Genomic DNA, 20,526 nt, shown 5'->3' on the forward strand with positions numbered 1-20,526 from the left:
ATCTTAGTCATTCTCACTGGTGTGAGGTGAAATCTCAGGGTTGTTTTGATTTGCATTTCCCTTATGACTAAAGATGTTGAACATTTCTTTAGGTGTTTCTCAACCATTCAGCATTCCTCAGCTGTGAATTCTTTGTTTAGCTCGGAACTCCATTTTTTTTTTTTTTTTGGTTCTTTTTTTCGGAGCTGGGGACCGAACCCAGGGCCTTGCGCTTCCTAGGCAAGCGCTCTACCACTGAGCTAAATCCCCAACCCCGGAACTCCATTTTTTAATAGGAGTATTTGTCTTCCTGCAGTCTAACTTCTTGAGTTCTTTGTATATTTTGGATATAAGCCCTCTATCTGTTGTAGGATTGGTAAAGATCTTTTCCCAATCTGGCCATTTTCATTTTGTCCTAACCACAGTGTCCTTTGCCTTACAGAAGCTTTGCAGTTTGAGGAGATCCCATTTGTCGATTCCTGATCTCAGAGCATAAGCCATTGGTGTTTTGTGCAGGAAATTTTCTCCAGTGCCCATGTGTTCGAGATGCTTCTCCAGTTTTTCTTCTATTAGTTTGAGTGTATCTGGTTTGATGTGGAGGTCCTTGATCCACTTGGACTTAAGCTTTGTACAGGGTGATAAGCATGGATCAATCTGCATTCTTCTACATGCTGACCTCCAATAGAACCAGCACCATTTGCTGAAAACGCTATCTTTTTTCCATCTGATGGTTTTGGCTCCTTTGACAAAAATCAAGTGACCATAGGTGTGTGGGTTCATTTCTGGGTCTTCAATTCTATTCCACTGGTCTATCTGTCTGTCTCTGTACCAATACCACGCAGTTTTTATCACTATTGCTCTGTAATACTGCTTGAGTTCCCTAGGAATTCAGATGTAAGATCCAGATGTTCTGTACAGAATGATGAAGAAAATGTACCTGTGGTTATGACTTGGGAATGAGCTCTTACTAAATACTAGGTTTCCTTCATTGATTAAGGAGGGATGGATAGAGTATACACACTCCATGTGGATTCATTCATGCCTGCAGGTGAGCATCTTGACAGCCCTTACCTGGCACACTAAGTTTATAGTGGATCAAGTTTTATGCAAATGTTCTGTGTAAGAACATTTCTGCTTCACTGAGAAGATGAAGTATTAACTGATTTGACTACCAATAATGAGCCTGAAGAAAAGGAGATCCTAAAATTATATCAGTAATCAGAATTGAAGAAAGTTTTGTCTGTGAAGAGGAGTAGAACCATATACATAAGAAATTGAGTGTAATCGCTTCTCGGCCTTTTGGCTAAGATCAAGTGTAGGAATTGACTTTATTTCTTGAGGTATGTGTATTACATATTTGGAGTACTTAATTTTGATCTACCCATCGCCTCTGACCACTGTGGTACATTATACATTATAGTTTGCGTGCCCATGTTGGGTTTCTTGATGTTTGTTGATGCTCTAAAAAGGAGAATCTGTACATCTGTACAAACAGCTGTGAAATTGTTGGAGCCTATCATCTCAGAGGCAGCAACACACACAGTGGGGAAGACCTGCCATAGTCATCAAGAACATAATCCAAATTATCCTGAAAGGAATGAAATATTCCATTAGAAAGTACTAAGTGACATAGAACTAAGGCTATAACAAATGAATCAAATCCAACTGCATTAATAGTTATCATAAATATGAATGGACCATAGCCTAAGTTAAAGAAAACAGAGTGACACTATGAATGTCAAAATAAATGTAAGCATATAGGTTATATTGTGAGCAGAACTGGATTCAAAGACACAGGTAGGATAAATGTAAAGTGATGATAAATATATCTTAGGTAATCAACAGTCATAAAGAATATGAAGTCACTAAGAAATGAGATAAAGTTTAAAACAAAAATAATATTGTTAGAGATAGAATATTTTTTAATAATAAAGGAGTAGCCTCACCAAAGTTATAACATACACATGAACAGTCTGAGAATCCTTGGAAAGATGAATAACATTTATGTTATCAAAGGCACATTGATGACAAGGCCTTTAAGAAACCTGGAAGAGAGGACTAAGACACTACCCAAGACTATATATACATGGACTGACCCTGGGCTCCAACCTTATAGGTAGCAATGAATAGCCTAGTAAGAGCACCAGTGGAAGGGGAAGCCCTTGGTCCTGCCAAGACTGAACTCCCAGTGAACGTGATTGGGGGGGAGGGTGATAATGGTGGGAGGATGGGGAGGGGAACACCCATACAGAAGGGGAGGAAGAGGGGTTAGGGGGATGTTGGCCCAGAAACCGGGAAGGGGAATAACAATCGAAAAGTAAATAAGAAATACTCAAGTTAATAAAGATGGAAAAAAAAATGAAACCTGGAAGAGAAGCTGATAAGCTGCAGCTCCTGGAAATAAAACAATATAAGAAGAGAAGAGGGAATCTTACTCATGCCACCTTGTTCTTGTGACAAGAAAAACCCTCTCCTATAACTATTTCTCCCAGAGTGAAAAGTAAACATGCAATGAGGTCCTGTATTCCCAGCTCCATGACCCGAATGTTTCTGTGCTCAACATTTCCATGTTGGAACCTAACCTCCAGTGTGATACATGATAGGGTTGAGAGTTGGAGCTTTGGGAAGTGATCAGATTCTTATTTGGTTTCATTAAATTACATTCTTACAGCATTGCTGATCTTAAACTTTGGGCATGCAAATAGATGGAAATGTCACTAATAAACAAAATGAGATTTGTACTCATCACATTTGTGCTTGTAAAGTTAAAAAGTTTTGAAATATTCAATATTGGGGTGACTAAAGACACAATAATGATATAATACACTTCTGACATAGACTGTCAGAAGTCTGACATAGACTGGCTTTGCATGCCAGGTGTCTACAATTACTCAGCACAGTGGTCTCTGCTGTACCTGTAACTTTTTTTTTAAATTTTTTTTTATTAACTTGAGTATTTCTTTTTTTTTATTTTTTATTTTTTATTTTTATTTTTTATTAACTTGAGTATTTCTTATATACATTTCGAGTGTTATTCCCTTTCCCGGTTTCCGGGCAGACATCCCCCTCCCTCCTCCCCTTCCTTATGGGTGTTCCCCTCCCAACCCTCCCCCCATTGCCGCCCTCCCCCCATAGACTAGTTCACTGGGGGTTCAGTCTTAGCAGGACCCAGGGCTTCCCCTTCCACTGGTGCTCTTACTAGGATATTCATTGCTACCTATGGGGTCAGAGTCCAGGGTCAGTCCATGTATAGTCTTTAGGTAGTGGCTTAGTCCCTGGAAGCTATGATTGCTTGGTATTGTTGTACTTTTGGGGTCTCGAGCCCCTTCAAGCTCTTCCAGTTCTTTCTCTGATTCCTTCAATAGGGGACCTATTCTCAGTTCAGTGGTTTGCTGCTGGCATTCACCTCTGTATTTGCTGTATTCTGGCTGTGTCTCTCAGGAGAGATCTACATCCGGCTCCTGTCGGTCTGCACTTCTTTGCTTCATCCATCTTGTCTAATTGGGTGGCTGTATATGTATGGGCCACATGTGGGGCAGGCTCTGAATGGGTGTTCCTTCAGTCTCTGTTTTAATCTTTGCCTCTCCCTTCCCTGCCAAGGGTATTCTTTTTCCTCATTTAAAGAAGGAGTGAAGCATTCACATTTTGATCATCCGTTTTGAGTTTCGTTTGTTCTAGGGATATAGGGTAATTCAAGCATTTGGGCTAATAGCCACTTATCAATGAGTGCATACCATGTATGTCTTTCTGTGATTGGGTTAGCTCACTCAGGATGATATTTTCCAGTTCCAACCATTTGCCTACGAATTTCATAAACTCGTTGTTTTTGATAGCTGAGTAATATTCCATTGTGTAGATGTACCACATTTTCTGTATCCATTCCTCTGTTGAAGGGCATCTGGGTTCTTTCCATTTTCTGGCTATTATAAATAAGGCTGCGATGAACATAGTGGAGCACGTGTCTCTTTTATATGTTGAGGCATCTTTTGGGTATATGCCCAAGAGAGGTATAGCTGGATCCTCAGGCAGTTCAATGTCCAATTTTCTGAGGAACCTCCAGACTGATTTCCAGAATGGTTTTACCAGTCTGCAATCCCACCAACAATGGAGGAGTGTTCCTCTTTCTCCACATCCTCGCCAGCATCTGCTGTCACCTGAGTTTTTGATCTTAGCCATTCTCACTGGTGTGAGGTGAAATCTCAGGGTTGTTTTGATTTGCATTTCCCTTATGACTAAAGATGTTGAACATTTCTTTAGGTGTTTCTCGGCCATTCGGCATTCCTCAGCTGTGAATTCTTTGTTTAGCTCTGAACCCCATTTTTTAATAGGGTTATTTGTTTCCCTGCGGTCTAACTTCTTGAGTTCTTTGTATATTTTGGATATAAGGCCTCTATCTGTTGTAGGATTGGTAAAGATCTTTTCCCAATCTGTTGGTTGCCGTTTTGTCCTAACCACAGTGTCCTTTGCCTTACAGAAGCTTTGCAGTTTTATGAGATCCCATTTGTCGATTCTTGATCTTAGAGCATAAGCCATTGGTGTTTTGTTCAGGAAATTTTTTCCAGTGCCCATGTGTTCCAGATGCTTCCCTAGTTTTTCTTCTATTAGTTTGAGTGTGTCTGGTTTGATGTGGAGGTCCTTGATCCACTTGGACTTAAGCTTTGTACAGGGTGATAAGCATGGATCGATCTGCATTCTTCTACATGTTGCCCTCCAGTTGAACCAGCACCATTTGCTGAAAATGCTATCTTTTTTCCATTGGATGGTTTTGGCTCCTTTGTCAAAAATCAAGTGACCATATGTGTGTGGGTTCATTTCTGGGTCTTCAATTCTATTCCATTGGTCTATCTGTCTGTCTCTGTACCAATACCATGCAGTTTTTATCACTATTGCTCTGTAATACTGATTGAGTTCAGGGATAGTGATTCCCCCTGAAGTCCTTTTATTGTTGAGGATAGCTTTAGCTATCCTGGGTTTATTGTTATTCAGGATGAATTTGCAAATTGTTCTGTCTAACTCTTTGAAGAATTGGATTGGTATTTTGATGGGGATTGCATTGAATCTGTAGATTGCTTTTGGTAAAATGGCCATTTTTACTATATTAATCCTGCCAATCCATGAGCATGGGAGATCTTTCCATCTTCTGAGGTCTTCTTCAATTTCTTTCCTCAGTGTCTTGAAGTTCTTATTGTACAGATCTTTTACTTGCTTGGTTAAAGTCACACCGAGGTACTTTATATTATTTGGGTCTATTATGAAGGGTGTCGTTTCCCTAATTTCTTTCTCGGCTTGTTTCTCTTTTGTATAGAGGAAGGCAACTGATTTATTTGAGTTAATTTTATACCCAGCCACTTTGCTGAAGTTGTTTATCAGCTTTAGTAGTTCTCTGGTGGAACTTTTGGGATCACTTAAATATACTATCATGTCATCTGCAAATAGTGATATTTTGACCTCTTCTTTTCCGATCTGTATCCCTTTGATCTCCTTTTGTTGTCTGATTGCTCTGGCTAGAACTTCAAGAACTATATTGAATAAGTAGGGAGAGAGTGGGCAGCCTTGTCTAGTCCCTGATTTTAGTGGGATTGCTTCAAGTTTCTCTCCATTTAGTTTAATGTTAGCAACTGGTTTGCTGTATATGGCTTTTACTATGTTTATGTATGGGCCTTGAATTCCTATTCTTTCCAGGACTTTTATCATGAAGGGGTGTTGAATTTTGTCAAATGCTTTCTCAGCATCTAATGAAATGATCATGTGGTTCTGTTCTTTCAGTTTGTTTATATAATGGATCACGTTGATGGTTTTCCGTATATTAAACCATCCCTGCATGCCTGGGATGAAGCCTACTTGATCATGGTGGATGATTGTTTTGATGTGCTCTTGAATTCGGTTTGCCAGAATTTTATTGAGTATTTTTGCGTCGATATTCATAAGGGAAATTGGTCTGAAGTTCTCTTTCTTTGTTGTGTCTTTGTGTGGTTTAGGTATAAGAGTAATTGTGGCTTCGTAGAAGGAATTCGGTAGGGCTCCATCTGTTTCAATTTTGTGGAACAGTTTGGATAATATTGGTATGAGGTCTTCTATGAAGGTTTGATAGAATTCTGCACTAAACCCATCTGGACCTGGGCTCTTTTTGGTTGGGAGACCTTTAATGACTGCTTCTATTTCCTTAGGAGTTATGGGGTTGTTTAACTGGTTTATCTGTTCCTGATTTAACTTCGATACCTGGTATCTGTCTAGGAAATTGTCCATTTCCTGAAGATTTTCAAATTTTGTTGAATATAGGTTTTTATAGTAAGATCTGATGATTTTTTGAATTTCCTCTGAATCTGTAGTTATGTCTCCCTTTTCATTTCTGATTTTGTTAATTTGGACGCACTCTCTGTGTCCTCTCGTTAGTCTGGCTAAGGGTTTATCTATCTTGTTGATTTTCTCAAAGAACCAACTTTTGGTTCTGTTGATTCTTTCTATGGTCCTTTTTGTTTCTACTTGGTTGATTTCAGCTCTGAGTTTGATTATTTCCTGCCTTCTACTCCTCCTGGGTGTATTTGCTTCTTTTTGTTCTAGAGCTTTTAGGTGTGCTGTCAAGCTGCTGACATATGCTCTTTCCTGTTTCTTTCTGCAGGCACTCAGCGCTATGAGTTTTCCTCTTAGCACAGCTTTCATTGTGTCCCATAAGTTTGAGTATGTTGTATCTTCATTTTCATTAAATTCTAAAAAGTTTTTAATTTCTTTCTTTATTTCTTCCTTGACCAGGTTATCATTGAGTAGAGCATTGTTCAATTTCCACGTATATCTGGGCATTCTTCCCTTATTGTTATTGAAGACCAGTTTTAGGCCGTGGTGGTCCGATAGCACGCATGGGATTATTTCTATCTTTCTGTACCTGTTGAGGCCCGTTTTTTGACCAATTATATGGTCAATTTTGGAGAAAGTACCATGAGGAGCTGAGAAGAAGGTATATCCTTTTGCTTTAGGATAGAATGTTCTATAAATATCCGTTAAGTCCATTTGGCTCATGACTTCTCTTAGTCTGTCGACATCACAGTTTAATTTCTGTTTCCATGATCTGTCCATTGATGAGAGTGGGGTGTTGAAATCTCCCACTATTATTGTGTGAGGTGCAATGTGTGTTTTGAGCTTTAGTAAGGTTTCTTTTACGTATGTAGGTGCCCTTGTATTTGGGGCATAGATATTTAGGATTGAGAGTTCATCTTGGTTGATTTTTCCTTTGATGAATATGAAGTGTCCTTCCTTATCTTTTTTGATGACTTTTAGTTGGAAATTGATTTTATTTGATATTAGAATGGCTACTCCAGCTTGCTTCTTCTGACCATTTGCTTGGAAAGTTGTTTTCCAGCCTTTCACTCTGAGGTAGTGTCTGTCTTTGTCTCTGAGGTGTGTTTCCTGTAGGCAGCAGAATGCAGGGTCCTCGTTGCGTATCCAGTTTGTTAATCTATGTCTTTTTATTGGGGAGTTGAGGCCATTGATATTGAGAGATATTAAGGAATAGTGATTATTGTTTCCCTTTATATTCATATTTGGATGTGAGGTTATGTTTGTGTGCTTTCATTCTCTTTGTTTTGTTGCCAAGACGATTAGTTTCTTGCTTCTTCTAGGGTATAGCTTGCCTCCTTATGTTGGGCTTTACCATTTATTATCCTTTGTAGTGCTGGATTTGTAGAAAGATATTGTGTAAATTTGGTTTTGTCATGGAATATCTTGGTTTCTCCATCAATGTTAATTGAGAGTTTTGCTGGATACAGTAACCTGGGCTGGCATTTGTGTTCTCTTAGGGTCTGTATAACATCAGTCCAGGATCTTCTGGCCTTCATAGTTTCTGGCGAGAAGTCTGGTGTGATTCTGATAGGTCTCCCTTTATATGTTACTTGACCTTTTTCCCTTACTGCTTTTAATATTCTTTCTTTATTTTGTGCGTTTGGTGTTTTGACAATTATGTGACGGGAGGTGTTTCTTTTCTGGTCCAATCTATTTGGAGTTCTGTAGGCTTCTTGTATGTCTTTGGGTATCTCTTTTTTTAGGTTAGGTATGTTTTCTTCTATGATTTTGTTGAAGATATTTACTGGTCCTTTGAGCTGGGAGTCTTCACTCTCTTCTATACCTATTATCCTTAGGTTTGATCTTCTCATTGAGTCCTGGATTTCCTGTATGTTTTGGACCAGTAGCTTTTTCTGCTTTACATTATCTTTGACAGTTGAGTCAATGATTTCTATGGAATCTTCTGCTCCTGAGATTCTCTCTTCCATCTCTTGAATTCTGTTGGTGAGGCTTGTATCTACAGCTCCTTGTCTCTTCTTTTGGTTTTCTATGTCCAGGGTTGTTTCCATGTGTTCTTTCTTGATTGCTTCTATTTCCATTTTTAACTCCTTCAACTGTTTGTTTGTGTTTTCCTGGAATTCTTTCAGGGATTTTTGCGATTCCTCTCTGTAGGCTTTTACTTGTTTATTAATGTTTTCCTGTGCTTCCCTAAGTGTGTTCATGTCTTTCTTGAAGTCCTCCAGCATCATGATCAAATATGATTTTGAAACTAGATCTTGCTTTTCTGGTGTGTTTGGATATTCCGTGTTTGCTTTGGTGGGAGAATTGGGCTCCGATGATGGCATGTAGTCTTGGTTTCTGTTGCTTGGGTTCCTGCGCTTGCCTCTCGCCATCAGATTATCTCTAGTGTTACTTTGTTCTGCTATTTCTGACAGTGGCTAGACTGTCCTATAAGCCTGTGTGTCAGGAGTGCTGTAGACCTGTTTTCCTCTCTTTCAGTCAGTTATGGGGACAGAGTGTTCTGCTTTCGGGCGTGTAGTTTTTCCTCTCTACAGGTCTTCAGCTGTTCCTGTGGGCCTGTGTCTTGAGTTCACCAGGCAGCTTTCTTGCAGCAGAAAATTTGGTCTTACCTGTGGTCCTGAGGCTCAAGTTCGCTCATGGGGTGCTGCCCACGGGCTCTCTGCAGCGGCAGCAATCAGGAAGACCTGTGCCGCCCCTTCCGGGAGCTTCAGTGCACCAGGGTTCCAGATGGTCTTTGGCTTTTTCCTCTGGCGTCCGAGATGTGTGTGCAGGGAGCAGTCTCTTCTGGTTTCCCAGGCTTGTCTGCCTCTCTGAAGGTTTAGCTCTCCCTCCCACGGGATTTGGGTGCAGAGAACTGTTTATCCGGTCTGTTTCTTTCAGGTTCAGGCGGTGTCTCAGGCGCAGGGGTCCTGCCGCTCCTGGGCCCTCCCCCACGGGAGCCCAGAGGCCTTATACAGTTTCCTCTTGGGCCAGGGATGTGGGCAGGGGTGAGCAGTGTTGGTGGTCTCTTCCGCTCTGCAGCCTCAGGAGTGCCCACCTGACCAGGTGATTGGGTCTCTCTCTCACCGGGTCTGGGAGCAGAGAGCTGCTGCGGGCCAGGATCCGCGGGTGTCTGAGTATTTCTTATATACATTTCGAGTGTTATTCCCTTTCCCGGTTTCCGGACAAACATCCCCCTCCCCCCTCCCCTTCCTTATGGGTGTTCCCCTCCCAACCCTCCCCCCCATTGCCGCTCTCCCCCCAACAGTCTAGTTCACTGGGGGGAGGGCGGCAATGGGGTCTTAGCAGGACCCAGGGCTTCCCCTTCCATTGGTGCTCTTACTAGGATATTCATTGCTACCTATGAGGTCAGAGTCCAGGGTCAGTCCATGTATAGTCTTTAGGTAGTGGCTTAGTCCCTGGAAGCTCTGGTTGCTTGGCATTGTTGTACATATGGGATCTCGAGCCCCTTCAAGCTCTTCCAGTTCTTTCTCTGATTCCTTCAACGGGGGTCCTAGTCTCAGGTCAGTGGTTTGCTGCTGGCATTCGCCTCTGTATTTGCTGTATTCTGGCTGTGTCTCTCAGGAGAAATCTACATCCGGCTCCTGTCGGTCTGCACTTCTTTGCTTCATCCATCTTGTCTAATTGGGTGGCTGTATATGTATGGGCCACATGTGGGGCAGGCTCTGAATGGGTGTTCCTTCAGTCTCTGTTTTAATCTTTGCCTCTCCCTTCCCTGCCAAGGGTATTCTTGTTCCCCTTTTAAAGAAGGAGTGAAGCATTCAGATTTTGATCATTCGTCTTGAGTTTCATTTGTTCTAGGCATCTAGGGTAATTCAAGCATTTGGGCTAATAGCCACTTATCAATGAGTGCATACCATGTATGTCTTTCTGTGATTGGGTTAGCTCACTCAGGATGATATTTTCCAGTTCCAACCATTTGCCCAGGAATTTCATAAAGTCATTGTTTTTGATAGCTGAGTAATATTCCATTGTGTAGATGTACCACATTTTCTGTATCCATTCCTCTGTTGAAGGGCATTTGGGTTCTTTCCAGCTTCTGGCTATTATAAATAAGGCTGCGATGAACATAGTGGAGCACGTGTCTTTTTTATATGTTGGGGCATCTTTTGGGTATATGCCCAAGAGAGGTATAGCTGGATCCTCAGGCAGTTCAATGTCCAATTTTCTGAGGAACCTCCAGACTGATTTCTAGAATGGTTGTACCAGTCTGCAACCCCACCAACAATGGAGGAGTGTTCCTCTCTCTCCGCATCCTCGCCAGCATTTGCTGTCACCTGAGTTTTTGATCTTAGCCATTATCACTGGTGTGAGGTGAAATCTCAGGGTTGTTTTGATTTGCATTTCCCTTATGACTAAAGATGTTGAACATTTCTTTAGGTGTTTCTCAGCCATTCGGAATTCCTCAGCTGTGAATTCTTTGTTTAGCTCTGAACCCAATTTTTTAATAGGGTTATTTGTCTCCCTGCAGTCTAACTTCTTGAGTTCTTTGTATATTTTGGATATAAGGCCTCTATCTGCTGTAGGATTGGTAAAGATCTTTTCCCAATCTGTTGGTTGCCGTTTTGTCCTAACCACAGTGTCCTTTGCCTTACAGAAGCTTTGCAGTTTTATGAGATCCCATTTGTAGATTCTTGATCTTAGAGCATAAGCCATTGGTGTTTTGTTCAGGAAATTTTCTTGGGGAGTTGAGACCATTGATGTTGAGAGATATTAAGGCATAGTGATTATTGCTTCCTGTTATATTCATATTTGGATTTGAGATTATGTTTGTGTGCTTTTCTTCTCTTTGTTTTGTTGCCAAGACGATTAGTTTCTTGCTCTTTCTAGGGTGTAGCTTGCCTCCTTATGTTGGGCTTTACCATTTATTATCCATTGTAGCACTGGATTTGTAGAAAGATAGTGTGTAAATTTGGTTTTGTTATGGAATATCTTGGTTTCTCCATCTATGTTAGGTGATAGTTTTGCTGGATACAGTAACCTTGATTGGCATGCCATCTGTCCAGGATCTTCTGGCTTTCATAGTCTCTGGTGAGACGTCCGGTGTAATTCTGATAGGTCTGCCTTTATATGTTACTTGACCTTTTTCCCTTACTGCTTTTAATATTCTTTATTTATTTTGTGTATTTGGTGTTTTGACTCTTATGTCTTGGGAGGTGTTTCTTTTCTGGTCCAATCTATTTGGAGTTCTGTAGGCTTCTTGTATGTTTATGCGCATCTCTTTCTTTAGGTTAGGGAAGTTTTCTTCTATGATTTTGTTGAAGATATTTACTGGTCCTTTGAGCTGGGAGTCCTCACTCACTTCTATACCTATTATTCTTAGGTTTGATCTTCTAATTGAGTCCTGGGTTTCCTGTATATTTTGGATCAGTAGCTTTTTCAGTTTTACATTATCTTTGACTGTTGTGTCGATGATTTCTATGGAATCTTCTGCTCCTGAGATTCTCTCTTCTATCTCTTGTATTCTGTTGGTGATGCTTTTATCTATGGCTCCTTGTCTCTTCCTTTGTTTTTCTTTATCAAGGGTTGTTTCCCTTTGTGTTTTCTTTATTTCTTCTATTTCCATTTTTAATTCCTTCACCTGTTTGATTGTTTTTTCCTGGAATTCTTTCAGGGATTTTTGTGATTCCTCTCTATAGGCTTCTACTTGTTTATTTATGTTTTCCTCCATTTCTCTAAGGGCATTCTTTATGTCTTTCTCAAAGTCCTCCATTATCATGATCAAATGTGATTTTAAATCTATATCTTGGTTTTCTGGTGTGTTTGGCTAATCAGTGTTTGCTTGTGGGGAGAATTGGGCTCCGATGATGCCATGTATTCTTGGTTTCTGTTACTTGGGTTCCTGTGTTTGCCTCTCGCCATCAGGTTTTCTCTGGTGTTTCCTTGTTCTGCTATTTCTGACAGTGGCTAGACTGTCCTATAGTCCTGTGTGTCAGGAGTGCTGTAGACCTGTTTCCTGTTTTCTTTCGGCCAGTTATGGGAACAGAGTGTTTTGCTTTTGGGCATGTAGTCTTTCCTGTCTGCTGGTGGTCAGGTCTTCCTGTGGTCCTGTGTCCTGAGTCCACCAGGCAGGTCTCTTGGAGCAGGAAAGTTGGTCTTACCTGTGGACATGCAGCTCAAGTTGCTCATTGGGGCCTGCATTTGAGTTCTCCATGAGGGCCTGTGCTACCTTTTCCTGGGGGCTCCCATATACCGGGTTCCCAGATGGCGTTAGGTGTTTTCCTCTGGAGTCAGAAATGTGGGCAGAGTGTAGTCTCTTCTGGCTTCCCAGTCGTGTCTGCCCCTCTGAAGGTTTAGCTCTCCCTCTTATGTGATTTGGGTGCAGAGAATTGTTGACCAGGTCCCTTCAGGTCCAGGTGGTGTCTGGAGTGCAGGGGACCTGCCGCTCGCGTGCCCCTATCTTCCAGTTCTCAGAGGCCCTATACAATTTCCTCTTGGGCCAGGGCTTTGGGCAGGGCTGGGCAGTATTGGTGGTCTCTCCCGCTCTGTAGTCAGGAGTGCCCACCTGTCAGGACGGTGAGCTCTCTCTCCCACGAGGTTTGGGAGCAGTGAGCTGTGGGCCAGAATCAGTGAGGTTGGGGCTCCAGCTAAAAACCATAAGTGTCCGGTCCCAGAGGAATTTTGCCTCTGTGTGTCCTGAGTCCACTAGGCAGGTCGCTTGGAGCAGAAAAGTTGATCTTACCTGTGGTCCCGTGACTCAAGTTGCTCGTGGGGGGCTGCCTTTGAGCTCATTGTGAGGGTGGCAACCAGGAGGGACTGCACCACCTTTTCCCTGGCGATGGGGGGGCCCCCTGTGCACCGGGGTCCCAAATGGCATTAGGTGTTTTCCTCTGGAGTCAGAAATGTGGGCAGAGTGTAGTCTCTTCTGGTTTCTCAGGCATGTCTGCCCCTCTGAAGGTTTAGCTCTCCCTCCCACGGGATTTGGGTGCAGAGAACTGTTGACTGGGTCCCTTCAGGTCCTGGCGGTGTCTGGACCACAGGGGACCTGCCGCTTGAGTGCCAGCATGATATTTTCTAGTTCCTATCCATTTGCCTATGAATTTCATGAAATCATTGTTTTTAATAGCTGAGTAGCACTCCATTGTATAAATGTACCAATTTTCTGTATCTATTCCTCTGTTGAAGGACATCTGGGTTCTTTCTAGCTTCTGGCTACTGTAAATAAGGCTGCTATGAACATAGTGGAGCATGTGTCCTTGTTTTATGTTGGAGTATCTTTTGGGTATATGCACAGGAGTGGTATAGCTGAGTCCTCAGGTAGTACTATGTCTAATTTTCTGAGGAACCTCCTGACAGATTTCCAGAGTGGTTGGTTTTACCAGGTTGCAATTCCACCAACAATGGAGGAATGTTCCTCTTTTTCTTATCCTCACCAGCATCTGTTGTCATCTGAGTTTTTGATCTTAGCCATTCTGACTGGTGTGAGGTGGAATCTCAGAGTTGTTTTGATTTGCATTTCCCTGATGATTAAGGATGTCGAACATTTCTTTAGACACTTCTGGGCCAATTAATATTTCTCATTTGAGAATTCTTTGTTTAGCTTTGTAGCCCATTTTTTTTTATTTTTGTTATACAAAATATGTATTAAACAACTTTTGTAGTAAAGATTGTGTAATTCAGATTTTCCATTTGCTCTTACATCAAGTAAATTATCTTTCTATACAATGGAGCATTTTCATGTTTTCTATTTTTCCATATATAAAACCCAATATCTCATTCTATTTTTAAATATAACTGTTTTATAGTATGGTTTTATTGAAATTTGAGGACCTCTTGTAATTTTTAGGGCTTTTATGTGATGTTACATACTATCCTATTAGATTATGGATGATTAATTTTCACCAGGAATCTTTGTTGTTTTTCTTGAAATATATAATTAATGATAAATTACTATATCTTATCATATTAGGTATTTTAAATCTGTAATTATATCAATAATAAAATAAATTTATAAAAAGTTGGTCTTCTTTTTCACTGAATATCATGAAAGCGTGCTCTTAGATCACTTCTTTTTTTTTACCATGCTAGTTGGTTCATCTTGCAAATAAATTGCCAAGGGCCATCTCATAGAGAGGTAGACAAGAGCCACAAAAGTGAGAGACTGAGACTACTGCTTATGGTAACTCTATGGACATTCACTGACTAATCTTGTCATATTCAATTTGGAGGTTTTGTGGCTTCTTTTTTTTTTTTTTTTACTGCTGTATGCTACTTAATTGGTCATTTAAAATGAAAGGATGCACATACTTCTCACTAGCACAGAGAAAGGTCATCATGGTTCTGTTCTTTCAATCTTCAAGTTGGTAATGATGCTGAGTTTCTTAATGAGACTGGCTTAAACCAAGATTTCTCCTGAAAGCATGTACAGAAGTTGATGTGTTTTCCTAATGCACCTATTTTATTCGGATCCAAATGCCCTCTGTTTTAATTAATTTTTACAAGGAGAACCATCATTTGACTCTCAGGCTTCAGGTCCTGTCTATAGACATGATCATATATAATCATTCAGTATACATCTATTGATGGCCTTTACTGTTTTGATACTATATCAGCTTCCTTGAGTATCAAATAACAAATAGAACTATTTGATACTATAGTTCTGTAGCTTCAGCCTAGGCACTACTATTCTACATGGTAAACTTTCTTTTATTTTCTTTCTTTCTTTTTTTTAATACATTTTTTTCATTGGATATTTTTTTTTTATTAACTTGAGTATTTCTTATATACAATTTCAAGTGTTATTCCCTTTCCCGGTTTCCGGGCAAAATCCCCCTCCCCCCTCCCCTTCCTTATGGGTGTTCCCCTCCCAACCCTCCCCCCATTGCCGCCCTCCCCCCATAGTCTAGTTCACTGGGGGTTCAGTCTTAGCAGGACCCAGGGCTTCCCCTTCCACTGGTGCTCTTACTAAGATATTCATTGCTACCTATGGGGTCAGAGTCCAGGGTCAGTCCATATATAGTCTTTAGGTAGTGGCTTAGTCCCTGGAAGCTCTGGTTGCTTGACATTGTTGTACTTTTGGGGTCTCGAGCCCCTTCAAGCTCTTCCAGTTCTTTCTCTGATTCCTTCAACGGGGGACCTATTCTCAGCTCAGTGGTTTGCTGCTGGCATTCGCCTCTGTATTTGCTGTATTCTGGCTGTGTCTCTCAGGAGCGATCTACATCCGGCTCCTGTCGGTCTGCACTTCTTTGCTTCATCCATCTTGTCCAATTGGGTGGCTGTATATGTATGGGCCACCTGTGGGGCAGGCTCTGAATGGGTGTTCCTTCAGTCTCTGTTTTAATCTTTGCCTCTCCCTTCCCAGCCAAGGGTATTCTTTTTCCTCATTTAAAGAAGGAGTGAAGCATTCACATTTTGATCATCCGTCTTGAGTTTCGTTTGTTCTAGGGATCTAGGGTAATTCAAGCATTTGGGCTAATAGCCACTTATCAATGAGTGCATACCATGTATGTCTTTCTGTGATTGGGTTAGTTCACTCAGGATGATATTTTCCAGTTCCAACCATTTGCCTACGAATTTCATAGACTCGTTGTTTTTGATAGCTGAGTAATATTCCATTGTGTAGATGTACCACATTTTCTGTATCCATTCCTCTGTTGAAGGGCATCTCGGTTCTTTCCATTTTCTGGCTATTATAAATAAGGCTGCAATGAACATAGTGGAGCACGTGTCTCTTTTATATGTTGAGGCATCTTTTGGGTATATGCCCAAGAGAGGTATAGCTGGATCCTCAGGCAGTTCAATGTCCAATTTTCTGAGGAACCTCCAGACTGATTTCCAGAATGGTTTTACCAGTCTGCAATCCCACCAACAATGGAGGAGTGTTCCTCTTTCTCCACATCCTCGCCAGCATCTGCTGTCACCTGAGTTTTTGATCTTAGCCATTCTCACTGGTGTTTTTTTTTTTTTTTTTTTTTTTGGAGCTGGGGACTGAACCCAGGGCCTTGCGCTTGCTAGGCAAGCGCTCTACCACTGAGCTAAATCCCTAACCCCTTCATTGGATATTTTTATTTACATTTCAAATGTATTCCCTTTCCCAGTTTCCCATCCATAAGCCCCCTATCCCATTCTCCTCCCCCTTCTTCTATAAGGGTGTTTCCCCTCTCTAGCCACCCCCCCCTTTACACCTCCTTGCACTGTCATTCCCCTACACTGGGGGGGGTGTCTAGCCTTGATAGGACCATCCACTCTTTAAAAAAAGGGTTATTTGATTCTCTAGAGTCTAACTTCTTGAGTTCTTTGTATATATTGGATATTAGCCCTCTATCAGATGTAGGATTGGTAAAGATCATTTCCCAATCTATTGCTTGCTATTTTGTCTTATTGGCAGTGTGGCAGTGTCCTTTGCCTTACAGAAACTTTGCAATTTATGAGGTCCCATTTATCAATTCTTGATCTTAGAGCATAAGTCATTGGTGTTCTGTTCAGGGAAATTTTCTCTGTGCCTATGAGTTCAAGGCTCTTTTCCACTTTCTCTTTATTAGTTTCAGTGTTTCTGGTTTTATGTGGAGGTCCTTGATCCACTTGGACTTGAGCTTTGTACAACGCAATAAGAATGGATCAATTTGCATTCTTCTACCTGCTGACGGCCAGTTGAAACAGCACCATTTGTTGAAAATGCTGTCATTTGTCCACTGGATGGTTTTAGCTCCTTTGTCAAAGATCAAGTGATCATAGGAATGTGGGTTCATTTCTGGATCTTCAATTCTATTCCACTGATCTACCTGCCTGTCTCTGTACCAATACAATATAGTTTTTATCACTATTACTCTGTAATACAGCTTGAGGTCAGGGATGGTGATTCCCCCAGATGTTCTTTAATTGTTGAGGATAATTTAATTTTCACTATCCTGAGTTTTTTGTTATTCCAAATGTATTTGCAAATTGCTCTTTCGAACCCTATGAAGAATTGAGTTGGAATTTTGATGGGGATTGCATTAGATCTGTAGATTGCTTTTAGCAAAATGGCCTTTTTTACTATATTAATTCTGCCAATCTGTTGGTAGCCACTCGTACCAGCTGTTGTCTGTTAGTACAGGGCACAGCTGTTGTCCACCCCCGAAGGACGCAGTGCACATGCGCAAGGGTGTGTTCGCACCAAGTCTTTGCCCACCCCGGGGCATGCCAATGAGATCACGGCTATGCGGCTAATCAGGAAGGAACACGTTGCTTTGGGGGATATAAAGCTAACACTCTCTGGGGCCACGGAGTCTCTCCTCTTCAAGATGCAATAAACGCTTTGCTGCAGGAGGATCCTGGTGTCCGTGTGCGTTCTTGCTGGCGAGACGATAGCGCAGGACACCAATCCATGAGTATGGGAGGTCTTTCCATCTTCTAAGATCTTCTTCAATTTCTTTCTTCAGAGACTTGAAGTTCTTGTCATATAGATCTTTTACTTCTTTGGTTAAAGTCACACCAAGGTATTTTATATTATTTGGAAGTATTGTGAAGTGTGTCATTTCCATAATTTCTTTCTCAGCCATTTATCCTTTGAGTAGGAGAAGGCTACTGATTTGTTTGAGTAAATTTTATACCCAGATACTTTGGTGAAGTTGTTTATCAGGTTTAGTAGTTCTCTGGTGGAACTTTTTTTTTTTAAATTTAGAGAATACTTTATTAGTTTTTGTAATCAAACCCACGTAGATAAGACCTTACATATTTAATACAGTGTGTTACCCCTGCACAAATGGAAAAAAACTTAAGTTCAACATTTCTAGACCAATATGGCTGTTAATTTCTGTACAGTGCCAACTCAACACAGTAAACGGGGATACTTTTTTCCAAAGTTGACAGCACAGCTAAAGTTTCAAAAAATTCAAATTATATATCTGTATATATATATTTATATTTATATAAAAAGACCAATAATAGCAGTGTGTTATGCATCAACAGCAGCAACAGCTTTTCCAGGTTCTGCAGTCATCTGAAAAAAACTGTAGAGACATCCAGCACAGTCCATTAAAAAAAAAAAGTAAAAAAACAAAACCCGAGAAAACAGCACAGTTCTGTTACTCTTGTGGTACCTGGCACCATTTTTTTTTAAATTAGCTTCTCAATCATCATCTGGAAAGAAAACATTCTGAGCAACATCATTAAAAACAGCTCTGATAAAGCACGGTCACTACTACGTATCATAAAGCAGGTACAAGCTATTTTACATCCACAGAGGTATGATACAGTACTGTCCTACATCTATAATACTAGAGGATACAATTTAAAAGGCATTATTTGAGACTTGATTCTACTTTTCCAGCAGAGGGCCCAAAGGATGGTGTGACACAGCTTTGTAAAGAAACATACTCTAGACAGGATTTCCTTTCACTAGTGGCACACTTCTAAGGATTCATTCTCTCCATGAATGTCAGCTAAAACCGTTATTAAAAAAATGAAATATCCCTAGAACAAAACCGTATAACCACCGGATTCATATGAAGATGACCTAGTGGAGACAAGCTGGACCTCACCTTACCAACAAGCTATCAAATCTGTTATGTTTAAACAGTGAGACCTCCAAGGAAGGAGATGCCAAGTAGTGCTTCAAAGCTTCGGACCACAAACACAGCATCCTTTTCAACAGGAGCAGAAGCTCATCTGAATATGCTCAAGGATGCTGACATCAACATTTAATCATCTCCTCACTCATCCAGGAAGAAGGGGAGATCAGTTACTACTGTACTTTATTGTGTTCAACCAAATCACCATGTTACAAAAATAGCAAGCTGCCATAATAATAAATAAGGCTCCTCTATCCAGCACCAGATAGCATCATTTTACTTTCAAGCCTAGAAATTGCACACTTGTATATAAACCAACCGAAGATGAGGATTGAGAGTTCATCTTGGTGGATTTTTCCTTTGATGAATATGAAGTGTCCTTCCTTATCTTTTTTGATGACTTTCAATTGAAAATTGATTTTATTTGATATTAGAATGGCTACTCCAGCTTGCTTCTTCTGACCATTTGCTTGGAAAGTTGTTTTCCAGCCTTTCACTCTGAGGTAGTGTCTGTCTTTGTCTCTGAGGTGTGTTTCCTGTAGGCAGCAGAATGCAGGGTCCTCGTTGCATATCCAGTTTGTTAATCTATGTCTTTTTATTGGGGAGTTGAGGCCATTGATGTTGAGAGATATTAAGGAATAGTGGTTATTGCTTCCCGTTATATTCATATTTGGATGTGAGGTTATGTTTGTGTGCTTTTCTTCTCTTTGTTTTGTTGCCAAGATGATTAGTTTCTTGCTTCTTCTAGGGTATAGCTTGCCTCCTTATGTTGGGCTTTACCCTTTATTATCCTTTGTAGTGCTGGATTTGTAGAAAGATATTGTGTAAATTTGGTTTTGTCATGGAATATCTTGGTTTCTCCATCTATGGTAATTGAGAGTTTTGCAGGATACAGTAACCTGGGCTGGCATTTGTGTTCTCTTAGGGTCTGTATGACATCTGTCCAGGATCTTCTGGCCTTCATAGTTTCTGGCGAAAAGTCTGGTGTGATTCTGATAGGTCTGCCTTTATATGTTACTTGACCTTTTTCCCTTACTGCTTTTAATATTCTTTCTTTATTTTGTGCGTTTGGTGTTTTGACTATTATGTGACGGGAGGTGTTTCTTTTCTGGTCCAATCTATTTGGAGTTCTGTAGGCTTCTTGTATGCCTATGGGTATCTCTTTTTTTAGGTTAGGGAAGTTTTCTATGATTTTGTTGAAGATATTTACTGGTCCTTTGAGCTGGGAGTCTTCACTCTCTTCTATACCTATTATCCTTAGGTTTGATCTTCTCATTGAGTCCTGGATTTCCTGTATGTTTTGGACCAGTAGCTTTTTCTGCTTTACATTATCTTTGACAGTTGAGTCAATGATTTCTATGGAATCTTCTGCTCCCGAGATTCTCTCTTCCATCTCTTGTATTCTGTTGGTGAAGCTTGTATCTACAGCTCCTTGTCTTTTCTTCTGATTTTCTATGTCCAGGGTTGTTTCCATGTGTTCTTTCTTGATTGCTTCTATTTCCATTTTTAATTCCTTCAACTGTTTGATTGTGTTTTCCTGGAATTCTTTCAGGGATTTTTGCGATTCCTCTTTGTAGGCTTCTACTTGTTCTCTAAGGGAGCTCTTTATGTCTTTCTTGAAGTCCTCCAGCATCATGATCAAATATGATTTTGAAACTAGATCTTGCTTTTCTGGTGTGTTTGGATATTCCGTGTTTGTTTTGGTGGGAGAATTGGGCTCCGATGATGCCATGTAGTCTTGGTTTCTGTTGCTTGGGTTCCT

General features: G+C 40.7%; 1 pseudogene; it reads left to right on the forward strand.

Moving 5' to 3' along the window:
* Positions 1-1,262: 1,262 nt before the first annotated feature.
* LOC120095797 (U2 spliceosomal RNA) lies at positions 1,263-1,365 on the forward strand (annotated as a pseudogene).
* Positions 1,366-20,526: the final 19,161 nt, after the last annotated feature.

Source organism: Rattus norvegicus, chromosome 11, assembly GCF_021556685.1.
Source record: "Rattus norvegicus strain SHRSP/BbbUtx chromosome 11, alternate assembly SHRSP_T2T, whole genome shotgun sequence".
In the NCBI taxonomy this organism is placed as follows: domain Eukaryota; kingdom Metazoa; phylum Chordata; class Mammalia; order Rodentia; family Muridae; genus Rattus; species Rattus norvegicus.